This window comes from Leiobunum rupestre, chromosome 3 (assembly GCF_980474605.1).
Source record: "Leiobunum rupestre chromosome 3, qqLeiRupe1.1.hap1, whole genome shotgun sequence".
NCBI lineage: Eukaryota > Metazoa > Arthropoda > Arachnida > Opiliones > Sclerosomatidae > Leiobunum > Leiobunum rupestre.
The window spans coordinates 16,147,400-16,167,885 of record NC_143386.1 but is presented as its reverse complement, the minus strand read 5'-3'; the positions used below and the strand labels follow the sequence as shown (position 1 = coordinate 16,167,885).

The 20,486-nt window shown below is 34.9% G+C and overlaps 1 long non-coding RNA gene across 1 annotated transcript; it reads right to left on the bottom strand.

Moving 5' to 3' along the window:
• Positions 1-10,753: 10,753 nt before the first annotated feature.
• On the bottom strand, positions 10,754-11,535 carry LOC149949681 (uncharacterized). Its single transcript, XR_016479982.1, has 2 exons — positions 11,014-11,535; positions 10,754-10,803 (listed from the first exon to the last, which is right to left on the bottom strand). It is a non-coding gene; the product is annotated as an uncharacterized LOC149949681 (long non-coding RNA).
• Between the last annotated feature and the right edge of the window lie 8,951 nt (positions 11,536-20,486).

Here is a 20,486-nt window from a genome sequence, read left to right as displayed (position 1 = left end):
CAAAAAGGTGCGAAAATATGGCGGGAGTACACACTTTTTCAAACCAATTTACTCCCAAAAAAACGTAGTCCCGAGAGATCTCCGCGGTACAATTCCGCCTTGTTGTCTGCTTAAGTCGACTCGAGTAACTGGACGATGTAGACTTCGTTTGTTTGGAGGTATGTATTTTATCTCAAATTTTAATTAAAACTATTAATAGTTTTGACTATTACCTTTTAAAGTAGTATTTGTTTATAATTAAATTATTAAAACCGGAAGCTAAGGACTAGTTTGGATCAGCATCAAAGTTAGAAAATTAGTTATTAAACAAGGCTTGCCGAATCGTTTAGTTTCCTCGTTTTACTATCGCTTTCCTGAACTTTAAAGCCGTCTGTTTGCACGTATTTACTTAAACATTTAACTTGACTTGGCTTTATATTAACTTGGGTAGATTTAAACCTTTTACCCCGCGAAATTAAATCAACTTGAACAGATTTACTAAGATTCGCCGCCATAGCAATCTATTTTCGCGTCTTTCGCGACGTCAGTGAGTCACGTGAGCTGAAGATTCTGACGACATCGTATGTCATCATTACGGCATAAAAAAAATCACGAAATTCGAGGTTGGTCGAACTGTTGTTACACTCGTAAAGTATTATAGCATATGGGCAGTGCCATCCTTCCCCTTTATCTGCCTCTGGTTCTATTCTCGGTCGGCAGATTTGTTATTTAATTTTTAATACACGAGTCACAAAATTTCAATTTCTTCTGCGCAATAATTTAAATCGAACCCAAAATCTCGAATATTTACATACGAAGCGAAAAATAAAACACTCTTAATGTACGCTTTTGATGTAACTGAATTTCTAATTTTCAACGAGGTGAATTAAGAATCAGTGGTTCTTTGGTAGAACGCCCGCCTGTCATGCAGGAGGACTCGGATTCGAAACCCGCCCGATGCGATCCCAAATAAAAACATAGACCATGAAACCTTGCCGTATGAACGTTTAGACGTCCAAAGCATCGCTAAAGATTTTTGCATGCAGAGGCTTATGGGAGTTCGTTATATTTGAGCAAACCATCGTCTGCTAAAACTCGGATGTTCACAAAGTCGCACCGTGATCAGTGTTCGAAATAAGGCAGTGGCGTCGGTCAAAGACCAGTTTAGTTTGGGGGTCTACTGGTCATAATGACCAGTTAAGTTTTAATTAAAAGTAGTGCACCGAAAAGAAAAAAAAAGGTATAAAAGTTGCGCTCTCGTCTCTCCACAGCCAATGGAATTACGAATTTTGCCTTATTTCCCCTCCGAATTCCGAAATTGAAGTGTTTTTCCTAATGGCTATTGACAATATTTACTTACAAAGGTAAAATAAAAGGGGGAAAGAAGTGGGGAGGAGAGTGGTCATGACCAGTAAACAATTTTTTCACTAGGGGTATAGTGGTCACAGTGACCAGTAGTTTTTAAAGCTTATGTCCAACACTGACCGTGATCCGCATGGTACGCGCTTCGATACACTGTAACATTGTAAGTTCACGTAAGCGTCGTCACTTTTTTTATAGCAGACGACACAGCAGCCGAGAGCTCACTCGAATTTTGGCCAACCTTGAGATTTTATTTTGGCTGTACTTCACGAGATCATGTGACCAACGATCTTTCGTGTAAACAACTGTTAAATTGAATGGATGTAGAACTTGTAGTCAAAATTGAACGCCAGGATGACTGGTGAATCGAACTTGAAAGGTTTTTTATTAAATTTGAACGCCAAGGTGACTGTTTATTCAAAATTGAAAGGAATTAGTAAATTAGAACGTCAATTTGAAAGGTTTTTTAAAATTGAATTGTAGCGGTTAAATTTGAATGCCTATTGGAAGCGGTGTTCAAAATTGAAAGGTGTTATTCAATTTTGAAAGAAAATTTAATGCTATTTTTTTAGAGTGTAGTACAATTACTACAAAAATAATTGTTTTTGAAAGAATCTTTGCCTTCGATAGCTCTTCTCTTGATTCTACTGACTTAAAGGGAATATAACCTACAAAGCAATCTTTATGGAAGAGCTCTTCATTTTTTCAAATTTCCCTGTACAGTGGCGCCAAACATTTCTAAAGCCAAAGGCAAGAGTGGCCAAACGTTGGTGTTCCACACTAAATACCTGATGTTATATTCTTTTTAAGGATCGAGCAATTTAATACTGCTTTTTATAGGCTTTGCGGTTTTGATACTTCGCTTCAAGCTAGCATATGAGTGTGGACGGGAGATGATTTGAGTAGGAGGACATCGCTTTGTTGTTACACCTAAATTCGGTGTATGTGCACCTAGTGGATTTGAGAACCGAGCTGAGCGTGGGCCCGTGGCATGTTAGTCTACTTAAGCAATTCTATTCTAGAGGCCCCGATTTGCCAACCTTTCCATTGGTCGAGGATTGTGAGGGTGTTAACGATCAACCCCTGCCATTAGGATTGGAAGCCTTGCCTGGGTTATTTGAGGACGAGGGAGAGAATGGTGTTTGCATGGCTGGCATAGGGCTGTTGTACATAGGGCTAAAACTTCCGTTACCGGTATCATGCTAAACATTTATTGTTTTTCTCCTCGGTTCGACTGGGTCGGCAGAGTAATCAAATTAAGGTCATTGAATGATATGACGTTGGAGCTGGAGACTATGAGTAGTTTACGTTTACCTACTCATAATTTAGCGTTGGACAATTTTACGTATGTTAAAAAACCTATTTACATGGAACCTCATGAGTTCGTCCATTCAGCCGGTGAACCCAATCGATTCTTGTGATTGATACTTTTTTTTTCATTCCACGATTTCTTTCCTGGGGGTAGAGCTCGGCGTTTGGATAAGAAATAATCACTTTATTTATTTTTATCCACAAACGAAAATTATCCGGGAAAAAACGATGTTAAAATACTATATAGCCGTGGATAATATCCATGGATAAACAGTTAATCGTAATTTTTATGGTTAATCAAAACTTTAGCGGTTAATTTATCTGTTTCGCAGAGCTCTACCTGTGGGCCCTGGCTTGAGTTTCCTGCGTACTATAGGTTAACTGACAATAGAATTGAGATTCCAGTCGATCTGAGGTTTTCCCCCGTTCTCCGAATTACTTTGGCTAGAGTTATGTGTCTAAGCGTCCGTTATAATTTGTTGGGTGAAGCATAGCTGGACTATTATAGTAGTTGGGCGAACGTTAGTTTCGTGGGCGAATTGTTGGACGTTAAGGTGTTCTGGTCGCAGTCTGATTTTGTGTTACCGTACCTCTTCGTACAATAAGAGGACATGTCGCCACCAAAAATTAACTTTGATCCTGCAAGTTTGGCTCGTATGGGTTTACTTATGGACTTTCGCAAATGTACTTACCGACTTGAGCCTATTTCTTCGCTACCTTCGTGCGTCACGCCTTTCACGTTTGTGCCAATCCCACGTTGTATCCTGTGTTTTCATCGCAAGAGGAGCCATAAAGTCTGTCTCTGCCCGTCGTTACCCTGCGATCGTGGTCCATCTCACATAAAGGGGTCACCTTCCAGTTTGTCCGTTACCGTCAACCAGAACTGTGCTATGGCTCGTCCAAACGTTGATCCCCTGGTATTTTTCTCGCATCCGTTACCATTGCCGATCTGCCGTCATCTCCCGTGGCTGTCAACGACGACTCATTAATTCTGCACCCGGACGATACTGCTTCCGGTTGGGGTCTTCAAAGCGCCAGTTTTTCCGATCCTCACCCTCACCATCCACCACGTCGGGTTCACCAGCAGGCTACCGCTTTCCATCCACCCAAGCGTTTTTCAGGACAGCGTCCAAAGAATATTCCCTATTATTGTGGTCGCGCTTCACGTGGTTACGGTGTTCGTGACTTTACTTAATAATTTTTCTACTTATTGACTTTTGTGATATATTTTTGTTGTCACCAAGGTGCGTCAACTTGTTTATTTGTTTTTGCACTACTGGTTCTTTTTTTGTGGTTGTTTTGTACGCGCTTCTCGTGCCATTTTTCTGATAATAAAACCGTGTCTTTTGGAGGGGGGGGTGTCCGTTTTCGGCCCTAATCATTGCCCTGACGTGTTTGGCAGCACTGCTCCACGGTATTATTTGCAGACGCACTTTGCCCGAGCAGTCTGTCTCTGTTTTAGTCGGTAGTAGACGAGCCGATAATTCCTCGACGACACCGGACTCTTTTCGACGAATGGGAAAGCGCGTTCCAAAGGGAGGCGTGTTTTAATATTCTCTTTCAACCATTGTTTCAGTATGCTCAAGCCTACGCTCTCTTCTGTCTAAGTATACAAGTCATACTGATATTGGATAGCGTAGCTTCGTACGTGTTGAAAACATGGGTGGAATAGTTGTTGTACGTGTTTTGGCGGGGAAACATTGCTGTTTGAATTAAAATGGTGTACCTCTTCGCTTTTTCGCGGTGTTATATGCGCCATATCTTAAAAATTTTAAATTTTGATAGAAATATATGGTCCTGGTTTTTCGAGTTATATAATTTTGATATTATATTTATTTTAATTATTTGAAAAGTATATTATAAAATTTTGATATTACATTTATTTTAATTATTTGATATTCTATTTATTTTAATTATTTGATATTATATTTAAATTATTTGATATTATATTTAAATTATTTGATATTATATTTAAATTATTTGATATTATATTTAAATTATTTGATATTATATTTAAATTATTTGATATTATATTTAAATTATTTGATATTATATTTAAATTATTTGATATTATATTTAAATTATTTGATATTATATTTAAATTATTTGATATTATATTTAAATTATTTGATATTATATTTAAATTATTTGATATTATATTTATTTTAATTATTTGATATTGTATTTATTTTAATTATTTGATATTGTATTTATTTTAATTATTTGATATTATATTTATTTTAATTATTTGATATTATATTTATTTTAATTATTTGATATTATATTTATTTTAATTATTTGATATTATATTTATTTTAATTATTTGATATTATATTTATATTAATTTTTTGATATTATATTTATTTTAATTTTTTGATATTATTTTTATTTTAATTATTTGATATTATATTTATTTTAATTTTTTGATATTATTTTTATTTTAATTATTTGATATTATATTTATTTTAATTTTTTGATATTATATTTATTTTAATTTATTTATGCTTTTTCAAAACGTCGGCTTTTAGCTTTATTGGTGGATTTAAGTACAGTGGTTGCTCGCATAGAAAAATTCCAGGGGACAACTTGCTTCACTGCAACTGTCGGTGCACATGATAATTAATCCTTCGGCCCACTTTCGTACACTTGTAGGATTAAATGCAATCATGATTTGTTTTGTTCCAATTTCTCCCGGTACCATATTTCTATTTTTTAATAATATATAACTTTAAGTCGTAGTTTTTATTATCTCTTTGTACATTAAATATTTACATTCTGAAAAATTAACGTTTAAGTACTTGTTATTTCTGACATAGGAGTACCTTTACTAGTTTTGCACTTTGCACAAATCCAGTATTCATCTTTAGGCTCCTTGGTTATTTTGGCACATTTCCAGGGAAGACACCTTTGGCACGCGTCACAATTTATCATATTTAGTTTAGACGTTATATTGGGACACAAATCGCAAGTCCACATTTTGCGTTTTAATAACAACACCTGATTTACTAAAAGCCACGCATCATCTGTAAGATATTTTTGTATTTCTGGTAAAATCTCTCCAGGAATGTCTATTAAGTTGTCCGGCACATTTTATGGTTTGATTTCAATCCTGTCTTCATCAGCTCTCAAATTATCTTTCAATAACTTATTTACATATTCTTTAGCCACAAAACCTTGAAGAAAACGACGTACTAGGGAAAGTGTTTTTTTGCTAATTTGCTTCTTTGATTCAACTACAGCATCTACGTAAGACGGCCCGGTAAAGCTGGTGTTATCATTAGGTTTCTTTCTTTTAAGCTTGGAGTTTGAATGACGATTTGGAAAACGCGGAGCCAGTTCTGCGTTTGGGGAGCCAGAGGTCGTTGATATCGAGGTTGATTGAAGTGAATTAACGTTCGAATCGGTGCCTAATGATTGTAAAAAACCGAAGGTTGAGGGAAGCGCGATACAATTTACGCTACTTTTGAATTTTTCGAGATTAGGTGTACTTTGAGTCTCTACCGCTTTTGGGAATGTCACGTTGGCATAATATCTGTGATCGTCATGTGCCACTTGGCTCGTATCATTCATGATCTCATCTTCTAAATCATGTTTTCCTCCAGATAGGGCTTATCATACTTTACGTTCCTTCTTTTCTTGTTGTTTTTCGTGGAAAAAAATCCTCTCTTTTGGGTTTCAATACTCTTATTATGTGGGATGTTTACGCTCGAAGCTTTTATTTGAAATTCACTGCTTGCATTACCAGCTCCTCGAATTTTAGATTCTTGTAGGTCTAGGACGAGAGACTCGTTGTTTATGTGCTTTCTTGCCGTTTCTAGGGCGTCCTTGTTGTAACATTTATTTATTTTGTTAGCTAGTGCTGTAACCTTTGAAACCAATAATGCTTTAAGATCTTCCATGCCAGAAGTTTTTTCATTTAAAATTATCATTATAAAATCTTGGTTTACTTCGTTTTCGTTATCTCGGCATTCAGCCTCTTCAAACTCTGGTATTACTGTTGCGTTTTTTGAAATATATTCTCCTGCCTTAACCGGAACATCCTTAAGAGCTAGGTCGGAAAGTCCATTAAAAAAAAATCCTCGTCGCAGAATTATCTAAGACTTCGGTGTTGAATTTAATTTTCTTAACAGTTTTCACAAACTCAAGGTCCAAAACTTTTTTTGGCTTATAATTCTTTAAAACATTATCATTGCATTTACCCCAAGATCGTGTTTGGGTTGTGCATGAAACACCAGTCTCTACAATATTGACCTGTTCAAATTTGTTAGTATAAAGAAATCCTGCTATTGAGTGCTTGCATGTTACAGATGATCTAAAATGCAGTTAAAATTAAGTAAATTATTTAAGCATACTACGATATGCAATGTACATAAATTAATTACCCAGCTTTACAAGTGCAATAGGTGTCATTAACTTACTAAGCTTCATCTTGAGAAACAGAGTTTACTTGCCTTTGAAGGGTTATTTTCACTTTATGACGGTGCTGAAGTTTTAATTACTCTACCTTCTACTATCGTTCCGTCAGCTGAATATTTAGTAATAAAAAATTCAATCGCTCCTTTAGAGAGTTCTTTAAATAGTCTTTTCCCTTCATCTAAACAGCATCTATTATCTCCAATATAGTCGAATAACCTTGCCAGTGGCAATTTCACTAAAATAATAGCATTATGAAAAAATAAAAAAGTGTAAAAAAGTATTAAAATGCGTATTAACCTTTAATATATTCAGATTTATCCATAACGTTGACACGAAAATTTTACCCTCTTCAAATTTAATTCAAAAGTCCCTCCTACGGTAAATAGCGTCTGCTAATGCGCGACCTGTTACTGTTTTCGCTTGCCACATAAAGAGGGCGTATCAGTAGTTTTCGGTGGCGAATAGCCAGTTTCTAGAGAAAGCCTATCTATAACCAACTTCATAAACCCCTGAAAAAATGTAATACAGGTTGACGGGTTTGTTGGAATGTGCTGCTGTAGAAACAAATTTATTCTGTTAATACGTTTACAACCGATAATACCACCTCTTATGTCTTGATGAGTAAGATACGGTTTTAAATTTTCCATACTGATGTCGTTATTGCCAAGGTCTAACCACAATGGTACACATTTTTCACATTGGCAGTCAGTTTTTACTTCCTCGATGTTAAAAATATTTTATATACCTATGTTTTGTCCATTATCTTCCAGAATTGCCTTATTTTTCATCATTTTTTATTCTGAATCGGTATATAAAGCTTGCAAATCATAAGGATTAAGTCACCCTTCCAGGCTGCCATAACTAAAATACACTGTTTATGTGAACAAACACAGAGGTAAACATTCAAAACAAACCAAGCATTTTACTATTTTGCTCATGTGGGGTAAACCTAGCTTCTCTATTGGTTATCTGTAGAATTAATTCTGCTGTACAGTAAGATTCTTACAGCTGGGAACGAGATATAATCAGAATGCTGCGACCTGAGAGCCCACGTTATATAAAAATGGCGGCTCTCATAAATTTTAATTTTCTGCTAATAATTTTAAATGCATAAGAGCTAAAACCAAATCTGGAATTTTCCTCTAAATATTTCGTCGCTTCATTTTATGTAACTCTTTTAAATTAATGTTACGATGTTTGTAGGATCTGAGTTCTAACATACGTTTATGATACAAATATATAAAAAACTCAATTACATGTATATAGAAAGGTAGAGACTATCGTTATAAAACGTATGTACTGTACTACTGTGATTACTTTCACTACGCCAATTTGTGAGAGAAGACGTTGTTGCTTCAAGTTAAACACTGATTATTTAAAATATAATTATTTGTTTAAAAAAATAAATATAATTAATTAAAAAAAATGGAAACTTTATAGCTTTTTTTATCAAATAAGCAGTTTCAGGGTAATCAGTTATTTATTAGTTGAACACTCGCATTACGCATAAATCGGGAAACCCGGAATAAGCCTAAAAAAATTCACAATAGCATATATAAAACAAAATTAGTATTGTCCACCTTCTAAATGTATGTACTTATCAGTCCTACTTCAGAGTGCGAGGTAGAACTGTAACAACTACTAATGACGACAAAAACGATTAGAAAGACTTATGATTTGGTCAATTATTGTATTTTTTAATTGCTATTTTGGTGTTTAAATACGTTAATTAATTTTAATCGTGGCCGTGTGGCGTCTATAGTTGTGAACAGCACTGTCACCAGCCTTAAATGTTAGGTGGGGTCAAGGTGGGGCACATTTTTAAATTACTTAATTTTCAAGGGCAAACTGATGTTGTAAAAGTAAAATAAGTTGATATTTAAACTGACAATCATAATATGAAATACTTTTATTTTTCTTCGAATATCGTTCATTTAAATTGCGTGTGAAAATTACCCGACACGTTTTGTGTAAAAAATGCATATCGATAAGGCTGTCCGTCCAAGACTTGTAACAGTTGTGTCGCGCGCATAAACGGCATTTAAATTTCGGTAAATCGTAGAAGAAAAAGGGAAAACCAGGAAAGCGATTCATCCGTAAGTGACGATTTAATTTATGTGGCCAGTACAATGAAGACCAATAAGTAGCAGCCAGGCTATGAACTAACTTCAGGAGAAGAAAAACACGCAGTCCCGTGTAATTGATGGCAATTACTAAAAACGTTTTGTAGGCTCTATTATTTGTTGTAAAACCTTTCGGAAACGCAGCCCCGGCGAGACGCCTTCAAATCGTGAAGCCCTGTGCTGCAGCACACTTAGCACATACGTAAATCCGGCACTGCCCAGCAGTGTTGGGCATTTTCGTCAAAGAGCCGCTCACGCTCACGTGTTTTATTTTTTGAGCGGTAACATTTTCGCTCCTCTCTTTCCACTCTTTTTTTGAGCGGTATAATTTTAGCTCCTCTCTTTCCGCTATTTTTTGAGCGTTAAAATTTTCGCTCCTCTCTTTCAGCTCTTTTTTGAGCGGTAAAGATTTTGCTCCTCTCTTTCCGCTCTTTTTTTGAGCGGTAAAATTGGCGCTCCTCTCATTATTGTTTTGCGCTCTTTTAAAAAGATATTTTACCGCTCATTTTCGCTCATAATAACAAATCCGCTCTCAATGAGATGAGCGGTGCCCAACACTGCTGCCAAGGTCGCTCGACCAAGATCCATATTGTCGTCTTCGTCTTCTTCTGAATCGCTTTCTAATCTTCGTCTATAACATCTGAATCGTCCGATCCGTTCCCAGATAAATCTCAATAAAATATATTCGCTTCACTCTTAAAGCCATTTTTCGAACCCTAGTTTTTAAGAGAGGAGGAATTCTCAGCGCGCGAAACGGAGAGGAACTACGGTAATAGGATTTCATTGTTCGAAAGGAGATATTTCGTTTAAAGGGAGTATAAAGAAATTCAAAAATTGGGGGAAATATTTTTTTGGTTCTTACCCTCCCCACTGGCCCAACGAATTTCTGCAGAATGGTAGAGGGAACTATAATGCTACTAGGGTAACTAGGTTACTACAGTTGGAGGAAATCTCCTCCTAAAATCTCCTGATTTTTTTTTTCATTTTTCTAAACCCTCGGCGCGACCGTGGACTGACCGTTTCCGAAACTTTTTGTGGTCGTTCTTTGTAAATATGACTAGATGCGTTTGCAAAAACAATTGTTCAAATTTATCCAGTAGACATTTTTGCGTTTGTAAAGCAAATAATATAAAATGTGAGAAGAGTTGTGGTTGTGGCACTTTCAAAATAAAATGTTCCAATAAAGAAGAACATAGCGATTTGGAAGAAAACGTGGCAAGGCCTTATAACGTTAGGCCTGTTTTCTCAAAGCTTTCAATGGCAAATGACGAACCTAGAAAAGGTAATACATTTACAGCAATATAATGTCTAGCTTTGATATGAGCTCTCATTATTTTTTTTTAATTATAGGTCCTATTGAAGATCAATTATTGAATGTCTTTCAACAAAGTGGCGGTGATGTTTTTCCAAATGATATTTCTGCAAATTTTCAGGATACACTGAGTGAAAATATAACATCTCAAGGTGTTCAAGAAAGTTGTGAGAGTGGTACCATTAGTCATTCGAAAGCTGGGAGTAGATCAAAAGGCCGTGGCGGTAAAATTGGTAAGCTTATATACAAATCATACATGCCATACATCACACTGGTAAACTATGTCCTTATGATGAGTCTCTAAAAAAGTTAAAAAAAAAATTATTTTGTTAAATGAAGGGACTGTTGTAGGTATATCATATCAGGAACAGATCGAAGTGGATAAGAACGGACAATCATATACAGTACAAGTTCCGCACGCAGTATTCAAAACGGAGTATTTTGTGGACACCTAAGAATATTGAATTGTCCGTCGATCCATTCTTGCCCATATGGAAAGGTTTTACTTACTCAAAAGTGATGCAATTTTTTTGTGACCATCCGTTACAACTTCTTTTACTTGGACTTTCTCTCCCAGACTGGTCAACATTTTTCGGAAACCATACGGTTCCATTTCCACACTAGAGTTATTCGTTTGCCTTTTGTCCACAAATTCTACATGACAGATTTTAGTAGAATATTCAATCATCCCAGTTACGGAACAGTACTGAGAACACCATCCCGGAGAATCATTTCGACCGTCGACTGCTTATACAAGCGGTTTATCCAGTTTTGACAAAATGGAAACCTATAACGAAAAATAATCGGTTTTCTCAAAAAAAAATTGGGGGGGGGGGGGGGTTCAACGTTCACCCCCCCCCTTGGGTCTCCCTTCCACTGCACTAAAATTTAACCCCCTTTCCTTCTCTCAGTATAATTTTCTTTATTTTATCCCCCCCTTGAAAAATGTCTGGCTACGCAACTGAATTTCCAAGGTTTTGTTGTTTAACTTACTACTTCGGCATCCCAATATCGGATGTTGGGGGAAAGACATTTTTCTTTGACAGTCTTTTGGTAAAACGTACGACTAAAAAAGCCAACATGAAAAAGCTCGCAAAGTGAAGAAATATTAAAACAATTTTCTATCATTTTAATGAAATGAATATTGGTATAGTCTACTAGAAAAATAATACCTTGGCATAGGAATTTCCAGTCAGTAAAATAGCTGAGGCCATTTTTAAATTTATCTTTGGATCATTGCCCCATGACCCTTTATGGCCATACGTGCATCTCCAATACAATGAAAAATATGCACCTTTCTTCGTACTAGTAACATTTACAATACCAATACATTGTTCAACTCTACATTGATTTCCTTTCGCTTCTTTAAACAAATTTAATAAGTCAGTAAGGCAAACTAAAAATAACTTTTCATTGCCTTGGACAATTTGTTTTTCTATTGAATTGATATTATTTAGAGTTGAGGATTCATTTTCTTCGAAGGAGCAAGTTAGATGGGCTGGGGAGCTTCCAGCAGTGGCACTAGAAATAATTCAAAACCAGATTAAATTCTGAAACTAAATTTTGATTCAAATGTGATACTCACAATGTACAATTTAAATTCTTAAGGCACTCTGGTGTAGGTGGTAAATTGAATGCAGGTAATGTTTTATTTACATTTCTGGACTGAAGCGGGGTAGATTGACGAACAAGGCTAGTCATATCCTTTCTTACAGTTGTTGGGTTTGACTCTTCTGCAGAACTGAAATAACAGACGGAACATCATATAAAACTAGCCAATTCATTTGTTGCAATTGAGAAAAATAAATTTACTTACATGATATTTATATTAAAATCAAGCGAAACACCTCCCGAAGTTTCTGCTGCAGCCGTTACCATAAGACTGTGAAACGTTAAAAATAGATAAAGTAGCAGTAAAACAATCTGATATGTATTTAATTTACTCAGCATTCGGTTGTGCGAAAAACTAGGCTCAGGCATATCATTATCCACCAGATTGATAAACGTGACACTGTAAAATTAGAATGAAAATAAAATACATAGTTATATTTCGTAAAATGAATAGTTACAAATCTTACTTATTATCTTCTAAAACCGAAAGATCTTCATTTAAAAAACAATTGCAATCTGAGCAATTTTTATTGTGTGTGTCCAGTAAAAGTTCCAAAAATTTGGAATTCCAAGGAGTGCAACTCTTGCCATTGTTTATAAGCCTTTGAGGCATACCTTGTTGCTTAGACAATATGAATCCCTCCTTTTGTCTTTGAAATGAGCTAAATGAACCTAAAAGGTTTATTCGCGTGGCATTTTTTTCTTTAACTAACCGTTTTTTCTATCTTTAATTTGATCGAAATTAAGCGAATTTTTCTTTGCTCGACAGCGTGATTGTTGCAATAACTTAGCAGCCATTTTTTTAAGTAAACCGGCCTGACTGAAAAAAACGTAATCATAATGCAGTACTACTGTAGGTGCTTTTTTTACCCACCGGCAACCCCTATTTTTCGCAGCTTTCCCTCATAATGTATACTGAAGTGCCACAAGTGGCAAAAAAGGGAAATTAGGTGATCCACCCTTAAAACAAAACTTTATACTCCCTTTAAGGCACCAAATCTATAATTTTTTGTAACCTAAAGCTCTCTGTTTTGGAAGCCTGGTTGAACCTAGCCGATTTCGGGCAATGAGAGAGCTCAGTTTTGGTGACGTCACGAAAGCCCCCTAAATTCAAGCCCAACATTTGTTTATTTTAATTATTCCAAATTAACTACGATACTAAAAGCAATGAAACTTTATATTCACGTATTTTAAACGTTTCTGCGACGTATTTTACTAAAATTAAGGTTGCGGCGAAAAACTTTCAACTATCACTTTATAATTAAAATCTCTGAAATTCATACCGATATGCGTTCAAGCTTTTATATTACTATATTATGATATTATTCTTTTATTATGCTATTATTCTTTTATTATGCTATTATTCTTTTATTATGCTGTTATTCATTTCTTATACTATAATATTATATTGCAATTGTTTTATTCTACTATAATATTATATTGCAATTGTTTTATTCTACTATTATATCATTGTATTATTATATTACTCTGTTATTATATCATTGTATTATTTTGTTATTCTATTACATCATTGCATTATTATTTTACTATACTAAATAATACAACTATATCATTGTATTATTATTTTACTATACTAAATAATACAACTATATCATTGTATTATTATTTTACTATACTAAATAATACAACTATATCATTGTATTATTATTTAACTATTCTAAATAATACAACTATATCATTGTATTATTATTTTACTATACTAAATAATACAACTATATCATTGTATTATTATACTAAATAATACAACTATATCATTAATGTTCCTGGTATAAACTGGTCTACCCACTCCACAATCAATTGTCACCCGAACGTTCGACGAAAGGCTCAAGCCATACTAAACCTTGGTTCAGATTGTAATCTACAACAAATTTACCGTGTCCGGAATTCGTATGGAAATGTATTGGATTTAATATTTATTAATAACTCATTAGTCACAACAGCGACTCCTCTGGAGCCGCTGGTTAGGGTTGACCAAGCCCATCCACCGTTGTTAATAAGCTATCACGGTGAAATTACCACCCTTGAGTCCCCACCTACGGACCCCGTCTATAACTAAAAGCGAGGAGATTTTAATTTGAAATAGAGATTAATTTAAGAAAATGTTAATTATATTTGTTTAAATAAAAAAAACCTATTTAATTTGAAATAGAGATTAATTTAAGAAAATGTTAATTATATTTGTTTAAATAAAAAAAAACCTATTTTAATTTGATTCAGTAAGTAATTTTAGTAGGAAATAAAACTTCACCAATAATTCTAAGATACAGTCGACTCGGTTCAAATAATAACCCCCCCCCCAGGGTCAAACAGAAGTTACTCAAGGTACAGCAAATTAACCCAAAAAGACCCACCAAAATAATCTAATACAGCCGCCAGTGTATTACATAAAAGTCTAGATAGTCTGGTACTGCAATAGAAATAGTACCTGGTGGCAGTACTTGACCATTACAAACCAGATTTGTGTTTTTTTCTCATACTTTTGTTATCCACTGGCAGCAGTATTAGATTATTTTGGTGTTTCGCACTTTGAATAGTTGAGAAATAACACCTGGTGGCAGTACTTGACCATTACAAACTAAAATGTTTTTTCTTATACTTTTTGTTATCAACTGCAAGCAATATTAGATTATTTTGGTCGCTCTCAGCCTCACACTGAGTAGTTAAGAAATAGCACCCATTACGAATGGTCAAGTACTGTAAACTAGGTGCTATTTCTCAACTAATTTTAGATCAAAACACCCAAATAATGTAATAGAGCTGCCAGTTGTTTAAATTTAAAGTATTTAAAATGAAAAATCTAATATTCTGAATCAAAAAGTTTTGAACATTAAAATGTGTTCGAAACCTTAACACGTTATGCCTGTGTAATATGAAAAACTAGAGACATCTCAAGATCACTTTGAAAGAATAGTGTTCTTGATATGCGAACCAAACGTTCTTGAAATGTAAAGTGTTCTGAAAATTTTAATTCTACAATTTTAGAACACTTGAACACTTTAATAACACCATGGTTTACAAGAAGAACACATAATGATATTTAAGAACATTTTGAGTTCACATAGACACATTACAAGATCACATGGGAGCACATAAGTGTTCTCGACATGTTCTCTAAATGTACCTCAAATTTGCAGTGTATCCCGTGATGTCAATCAATGTGTTGACCTACTTACCGACCGCGTTCCGCGAGCCATGATTGCCCGAATACCAAAAGCGAGGTCTTAACGGAAATCTCAGTACCTCTTTTGGTACTACAAAGAAGTAATCACTACAATTAAGAGCAAATCTTGTTATCATCGTAAATTCCGACGCACTAGTAAACCAGAGGATCGAGCCAAATACGAAATATTGCGGAAAAATATTAAGCATTTAATAGCTCGTGATCAGAAAGGCTATGCTAACTCACTCTCACAGCCCAAACACCTGGGGAACTTCGTTAACGCAAGACTCAAACCAAAAACTCATTCGATTTCACTGGATATCAATTCCTCTATAATTTCTACTCCTCACGTAATAGCCAAAAATTTCACTGTCAACTTTAACAACGTAGCCACCGATGACCTAACTGATACCAGTAATTACCCGCTCTCAGAGATACCTCCCACTGCTGACACGCTCTCGGACACGATTGACGAGACGGTTATCAGAATCACTATAAAAGGTCTAAAATTAACCCACTCCACCGGCATTGATGATATTCCAATTTTTATCATAAAAGGTTGTTATACGATCTTTTCTCCCTTATTACAACATATATTTAACTTATCACTATTCACTGGTATCTTCCCTGACCTGTGGAAGTGCACTGTAGTTCTCCCCAATTTACAAGTCCGGTTACGCTGGTGATGTCAAAAATTATCGCCTGATTTCGCTACTGTGTTGTTCACCAAGGTTTTCGACGCCGTTATGCACAAAGTTCTCTATCATTGGTTTAAAAATAACTTTACTGAACGCCAGCATGGATTCATACGATCAGAATCCGTGGAGACAAATCACGTGTCCTTTTTAAACGATATAATGCCTCAGGTTATGAGCCAAGGCCAGGTTGATGTCGTGTCAATTGACCTTTCAAAAGCTTTCGACCGGGTATCCCATCCCTTGCTTGTGCACAAGCTAAAGCATTATGGTTTAACAGGTCCTGCCTCACTGTGGTTGGCGGACTACTTAACCGGAAGATCCAATGTCATCAAATGTAACGGCTGCTTAACAACTGTGCGGTATGCCACAACTTGCGGAGTACCTCAAGGCAGTTCCTTGGGTCCTCTCCCATACAATACATACGCCAACGACTTGCCTACTGTGATTAAACATTCCCAAGTAATCCAATTTGCGGACGACAATAAATTATACAAAACAACTACGTGCGTCGACGACTGTCAAGCACTGCAAACTGACCTTCACAGTATTTCTAGCTGGTGTTTGCAAAACAACTTACTTATAAACGGTTCAAAAAGATTGGCAATTTCATTTACAAGAAAGTAAAACTACAATTTGTCTGTCTACCATGTCGATTCCGTTCCAGTCCCGCGAACTTACACCTTAAAAGACCTAGGAACATTATTAGACAGTGGTATCTTTTTCCGTGAGCAAATTTCTTATGTCGTTGGTCGATCGAGGCGCCCTCTATTTGGGATCCTTCACCTAGCGCGGGTACTTAATTCAATCAACTGTTTTCGGACTCTTTACTTTACTCTGGTGCGCTCCAAACTAACCTATGGCGCTCTGTCTTGGGGTGGTTGTGCCAACTATCTGTTCGACAGAATTGAGGGGGTAAAGCGAAAATGTATTGAGCTTGCCCATACCTACTTTTTAAAGAAACGACCCTATGAGTACACATACCTTCTGGACTGTTTGAACCTTGATACTATCACACTATATAAAGATAAACGTGAGATTACTTTTGTTTGGAAACTTCTACATCGCTCACTGCTATCTGATTTAACCCCCTATTTAAGTTTTCACGTGCCGTACCATGCCACGCGTCAAAAAAATACTTTCATCTATCTTGCGTATGCAAGTTACTTGCAATAAATACGATAACCAAATTGATATATTCTCATGTCAATTCCCTAATATCATGAAATTAAAGTAATTAATGGTAATTTTTCTTCCTCTTATATTTCTTATTATATTTAGCTTATATGTAATTCATTGTAAATATATCTTCGACCAACGTGTCGATACTACTATCACTCATATATCCGTCACTATGTAAATGTCCTCATATGCATTTCATTGTTGTTATATTTGCTTAACCTAAATGTAATTTTACTATTACTGAATACATGTTCCTTGCTCTATTGTAAAGAATTCACTTAAATTGTAATATTTGTATTGTAACTGTACCCTTCATCTACCTACAATGTACATTTAAGACAATTAACTCCGATACGATTCTTTCTTGATCTGTTGTAATTTGTATAACGCTCATGTTTGTCATCTTGGTTTAGTTATCTGTCTATTTGTTCTTATTTATATTTTAAACATTGGGTTCTCTTAGGCTTTCTAAATCTGCACCCTTATAAACCATAGCTACTTTATATACATTTGCTTCGCAAAATATTTTTTGTTTCAAATCCTCTTTGCAGTGTGTTGCCATGTTGGTACTTTTTGTACTGTTGTAGTGCACTTTAAATAAAACATTTAATTTAATTTCATTTCATTGTATTATTATTTTATTATTATATTATACCATTGTATTTTTATTTTACTATACTATTATATCATTGTTTTATTATTTTACTATATACGCAATGTTAAGTTAAAAGGAACCACGTATGGACTGCATTGTAAAGGATGATAAAATTAGCGAATAAGTAGATTAGTCCATTATGAAAAGGGATAATAAAGCTAAACCTTAAACAAATTTGAAGAAATTTAAAAACTTACTAATAGCTCGTACCGATAGGTCTTCGAGCAAACAAAATGACGCGAAACTCGGACCAAATAGGTCTTCGAGTGAAAAACAAAATTAAATTAAATAAAATAGCCAGAAATTCCAACGGTAGATCGGTTTCGTCCTATTTGGGACTCCTCAGTACCGTGCGGGAAATCTGGCTTGCAACTATAACACCGAATAGTGAAACTTAGGGCCCGGTGCAGAGACGTTTTTAAGAATCGCCAAATTGCGATTCATCGCCAAATTAACAGAAAGGGGGCGTGGTTTCGGAAAATCGCGAGCTTCGCGCCAAATCGGTGTGCAGAGACATCGCGATCGCAAAATAAACAGTAATACGTTCTGTCTATATGGCGAGTGGTCTACGGCAATCGCTAGCCGCCCCAAAGCTCGCTAAAACAATGGCGGATTGTGGTACGCAAAGAGCTCGGGAAATAAATTGAGAAGTAAACGCTTTTTACCTACTTTAATAAGATAAATAATACAACACGGTAGGTCAGAATCTTTTAAATTATTAAAATTTGAGTTTCTAGCTCATTGTCGCTTTCCGAAAAATGTTTTTGTCAAATTATTGTCATAGCCAAGGCCTAACCACAATCATGATTTACGAAACAAAAATAAGCCAGCGACTCTTAGCAATTTTACAGGTAAGAATAAATTATAATAGGGAATTTTATACATTACTACTTTGGGTGTATTCTAAACCTTGGTTTATTTATAGATCCTTATTTGCTGGTAGTGTATGCAGTGGGTTTTAACTAATGAGTCAGTAATGACATGGTGAATTTGTTCAGTGTATCAAAGATCTTTAGCTATCAACCAGCGTTTATACCAATTCAACTACCGAGAAGAAACCTTTCCTCAGGTACACTAGGAGTTGCGATAAAAGATGTATTGGAATATTCAAATTTATTTGGCATGCATCAAGAGCTTACCGAGCCAATTTGATGTATTACCCGAGGGGTCGGACACTTTCCATTATTTTGTACAATAATTTTGTAGAGATTTTGGCGATTTATCATTAAATTTTGAAGTGATATTGGGATTTCAATGTTAATTTACCATAGAGAGAGTTAAAAGAATTTGCGATTTTAGACAAAGTACGGAATTTTGGTAAATGTCCGACCCCTCGGTATTACCTTAAAAGTGTTTGTCAGTTAATTCTACACGCTTATATCATTTGTTACAATTTATACCTGGACTAGGCTATGTAAATGCCAGATAATTAAAAAACAACTTATATCATAAAGCAGGACAATTGTTTTACGTGTGATCAATATAGGATATTTCGCTAGAAATTGCTTTAGACAATTACCAATTTTTGTACACTCGTGAAATTGCTGTTTTTTATTTATTGATGTATGTTATAACGAGATTTATTTTAATTGCTATCAGCTAAGTTTTGAAATAAATATTTTCCTAAAAACCAAATGATACGGGTCATTTTCTAACAGAGAATCATTTTCGGAAAATGTTGGCTTATAATAGTAATTAATCTTATTTTCATTCGTTATTTTATTGGTGTACCAACCACATTATAAAAATATATTTTTAAAATGACAAAACCATTAAACTGTGTAGTAAATGCAACCAATCTAATAAATAATAATAGTAAGAAAATTATATAATCAGAAGGAACCAATTTTCATGCACTATTTTATAGCTTTAAAAAATTTTTTGGATAACCTCTCATTCTTCAGAAACTGATTTGGTTTCCCTTCGTGGCTATATTATATAAATATATTTTATTAAAATAACGGTTTTAACTATAGAAATTATAAAACCTAATAATATAATTAGAGTAAGAAAATTATTAATTAGAAGATCCATGATTTCATCGTCAAAATGCAAGACAACCATAACCACGTGGTAGCTTTTTGCGTCAAAAATCGAGCTCTCCTATTGGTCCGTGACTTGGGTAAAAAAATTCGGAAAAATAACAGCGTCGCCGATTAACAGGAATCGCTAAAACGTCTCTGCACCGCGATTTCGATTGCGAGGATCGCCAAATAAACAGCTCGCTAAATCTGAATCGCAAAATTGCGATCCTGTTAAAATTAACAGGAATCGCAAAACGTCTCTGCACCAGGCCCTAAGCCTAAATATTAAAAATTTCAAAACGAGTTGCATAGCAACGGAAAGCCGAATAGGGGGAGAGTGGTGGAAATTAGTATATACGCAATGTTTAGTTAAAAGGAACCACCTATGGACTGCCTTGTTAAGGATGATAAAATAGCGAATAAGTAGATTAGTCCATTATGGTCCATTAGGGTTTAGTTTTATTATCCCTTTTCATAATGGACTAATCTACTTATTCGCTAATTTTATCATCCTTATTATTTTACCATACTATTATATCATTGTTTTATTATTTAACTATACTATCATATCAATGTATTATTATTTCACTATACATTTATATCATGATATTATTATTTTATTATATATTTATATT